This window comes from Artemia sp. Qi Xiang Cuo, chromosome 15 (genome assembly GCF_049724085.1).
Source record: "Artemia sp. Qi Xiang Cuo chromosome 15, ASM4972408v1, whole genome shotgun sequence".
Lineage (NCBI taxonomy): Eukaryota > Metazoa > Arthropoda > Branchiopoda > Anostraca > Artemiidae > Artemia > Artemia sp. Qi Xiang Cuo.
The window spans coordinates 10,519,493-10,523,246 of NC_142808.1; the positions used below are offsets into that span (position 1 = coordinate 10,519,493).

Sequence of the window (3,754 nt, forward strand, 5' to 3'; positions counted from 1 at the left end):
CTTCATTAGTAAATTCTGAAAATGTAATTCTGCGTTGGGGGGGGGGGGCTAGTGGCCCTCCAATCACTTTCGACTATTAAAAAGGGCCATAGAGCTCTCGATTTCCAATCGAGTGAACCTCTTTTGAAGTCTCTACGACGACCTCTTCCATATAAAGCGCCCTGTTCTAAAGTAAAACAATAACATATGGTACGTTGTGCCAACATTGTTCTTATATGCCGTCAGGGCATAACTTAAAACCCTTGCCCGGAGGGTGGTGGGAGATTTCCTCCTCAAAAAGATATTTTCTATCATGAAATCAACTACGCTGAACAAAATGGCTATCTCAAAATTTTGATTGGATGTGTGTGGGAATGATGGCTGGGGGGGGGGGGGGGCCCTAGCTGTCCTCCAATCACTTTCGACTATTAAAAAGGGCCCTAGAACTCTCGATTTTCAATCGAATGAGCCCCTTTTGAAGTCTTTAAGACGACCCCTTCCATATGAAGTGCCCTGCTCTAAAGTAAAAAAAATAATATATGGCGCATTGTGCCAACATTGTTCTTATATGCCCTCAAGGCATATGAGGAAATCAACTACGCTGAACAAAATGGCTATCTCAAAATTTTGATTGGATGTATTCGTTTTTGAGTATCATTTAATGTAGAAACAACGCAGCCATGATCTTTTTTATTTATACGGAACAAAGTATGTTCGTTTTAAGTTTTAATGTCACTCCTTAGTTTCAGTCGAAAACTTATTTTTAATATAATTTCTAATTATCACCGATCTAGGGGAGATAAGACACCTATAGAAAATACAGCAAGCGATGGCATCTAAACCTTCATCAGTAAATTCTGAAAATGAAGTAGTTCGTAAAGACCAAAGTGAACCATCTAATGCAGTGACGGCATCTAAACTTTCATCAGTAAATTCTCAAAATGAAGTAGTTCTTCAAGACCAAAGTGAACCATGTAATGCAGCGATGACATCTAAACCTTCATCAGTAAATTCTGAAAATGAAGTAGTTCTTCAAGACCAAAGTGAACCATCTCATGCAGTGATGGCATCTAAACTTTCATCAGTAAATTCTCAAAATTAAGTAGTTCTTCAAGACCAAAGTGAACCATCTAATGCAGCGATGACATCTAAACCTTCATCAGTAAATTCTGAAAACGAAGTAGCTCTTCAAGACCAAAGTGAACCATCTAATGCAGCGATGGCATCTAAACTTTCATCAGTAAATTCTCAAAATTAAGTAGTTCTTCAAGACCAAACTGAACCATGTAATGCAGCGATAGTGTCGATCGATGAGCAAACCAAGCCTCTAGTAAAGGGGAATCCAGATGTGGGGGAAGAAGAATCTATTTCTCACCCAAGTGACGCAAAACCTGTATCAGCAAATGAAGTGGAAGTGGGAGCCAAGGAAGTGGGTGGAGCTGGTGACGATACGACAGCAGCCACAAAGAAGAAAGATAAAAAGAAAAAGAAGAAAAGCAATCCAAGGGTAAAAGAAATTAAAGACAGGGAAGGAGAGAAAAAGAAAAAGCCGATTATTAAAACTGTTGCTGCACTAAGGAACAAAAAAAAGTAGAGGAACTATTAAAAAAAGAAGAGGAAAACAGAGTGAGAATTGAAAATGAACTTGAAAAAAAGAAGGAAGAGGAAAAAGAGCAAACAAGAATAAAGTTAGTTCAATAAAAGGAGCGAGAAAAAGTAAAGCACCATGAGCGGAAAGCCAAAGGATTAAATCTTACGGCAAAACTAAAACATGAAAAGAAAAGAATGGAAGCAACTTTAGAAGCATGGAAAGAAAAAGGTCTTCTATTTCCAGCTAGCTCAACCATTGAAACAAAAGCTCGACCAGGAACAAGAGTCAGGCCTAAGAAAGAAAAAGTAGAAGTTACCCCTTTTGCTGAAGCTAAACCAGAAGGGGTGACAGAAGAAGCAAAAGTCAATGGCTCGAATCCAGAGCCAGTGCCAAGGTAAAAAATACCAGACAACTGGGAGGAGCTTCTGGACGGAGAGAGCGAAGAGCAAACAAATGTGTCTGAACCAGTCTCTGAATTAGTTAAAGAAGTTGAAAAAACCCCCAAAGAGGAAGCAGAAATTATAGACGAAGAAGGACATGCAAGTCTTCTTTCCAAAAAAGTTCCTCAAAGGAGTTTTCTTCTGACTGGGAATTAGAAGAATTCAATGGTATTGAAAAAATTAAATTGAGACTGCAAAAAAGGCGAAAAGTGAATGAGAAGAAAAGAAGTTTAGACCATCTTCGTGCATCAGTAATATGTGTACTAGGCCATGTAGATACTGGCAAAACCAAGATTTTAGATAAATTGCGTTGTACTAGCGTTCAAAATTCAGAGGCAGGTGGCCTCACCCAACAGGTTCAAGCAACTAATGTGCCTATTGACGCGCTGCGTGAGCAAACTAAAATTGTCAGATGTCTTGAAGGTTTTCAGCCTTTAAAAATAAAGATACCAGGGCTCCTTATTATAGACACGCATGGACATAAAAGTTCTGGAAAATTGAGATCAAGAGGCTTTTCATTGTGTGACCTGGCAATATTAGTTGCTGACATTATGAATGGAGTGCTCAAATGGAGTGCTCAAATCGTAGAAACCCAACACAAAACTTGAATTTGAGCAGCGGTCAAGCACTAATTTATTGCGGTTATCAGAACAGGGCCTCAATACGAAGCTTTTTTATGAGAATCCAGATCCAAAAAAACATTCATCGTTTGTACCCACCAGCGCAATTACTCGTGATCGAATTGCCAACTTAATAGCAATGGTAGTTATATACAATGAGGAAACCCAACCTAAAAAATTAAATTTTTCGGAGGAACTTGAGGCTACAGTATTAGAAGTAAAACCCATTACTGGACATGACACAATCATTGATATGATTTTGACTAATGGTTCACTTAAAACTGGAGATACAATGGTAACTCAAATGAGAGCCCTTCTTCTGCCAAAGCCAATGAGAGAACTGCGTGTCAAGAATGAATATACAGAACCGAAAAAAATCAAAGCGTCCAAATTGGAAAAAATCAATTGGATTTGGCCATAGCTGGTTCAAGTTTTTTAGTGGCACATTGTCAAAACGAAATTGAACATTTAAAAGAAGAAATATTGCAAGAAAAACAGACACTGGGTTGTATTCAGTGCGAGAAGCGTGGAGTTTACGTCCAAGCGTCTACGTTAGGCTCCTTAGAAGCTCTCCTGGAGTTTTGAAAACATCAAAAATTCCTTATTCTAACGCTAGAATAGGGGATGTTGTAAAAAGAGATGTTGTAAACGCTTCCGTTATGTTGGAGACCGACCCCCAGTTTGCCTGCATTTTAGCAGTTGATGTTAAAGTTAACCGTAAAGCTCAAGAACATGCAGATGCTAAGGGAGTCAGAATCTTTAAAGCAGATATTATTTATCACTTGTTCGATCCTTTTACAAGATTAATCAAAAAAACTTTTGGCACAAAATAAGTTTTTCAAAATTAGTTTTTCAAAAATTAATTAAGATTTTAAGGAATACATATCAGAATATTTATATTAAATTGACAATGAATATTTTTTTCGGTAAATTCATTTCAATTTTTTTCAGTAAAGTACAAATTATTTTCTGGCTTTTAGAAAGCTTAGGATTTAGAACCCTACTCAGATTAATTTCTGCTCGTTTTGAGTTTGACTTCTTTTAATTTCTGTTTGTTTTGGGTTTCGTTTATTTATTAATACTGATTTGTGGCAGTTGTATGCTTGGTAGACTATTTGATTCAA

At 37.4% G+C, this 3,754-nt stretch overlaps 1 pseudogene; it reads left to right on the forward strand.

Moving 5' to 3' along the window:
* Window positions 1-1,120: 1,120 nt before the first annotated feature.
* LOC148943314 (eukaryotic translation initiation factor 5B-like) lies at window positions 1,121-3,463 on the forward strand (annotated as a pseudogene).
* The last annotated feature ends 291 nt before the right edge of the window (window positions 3,464-3,754 follow it).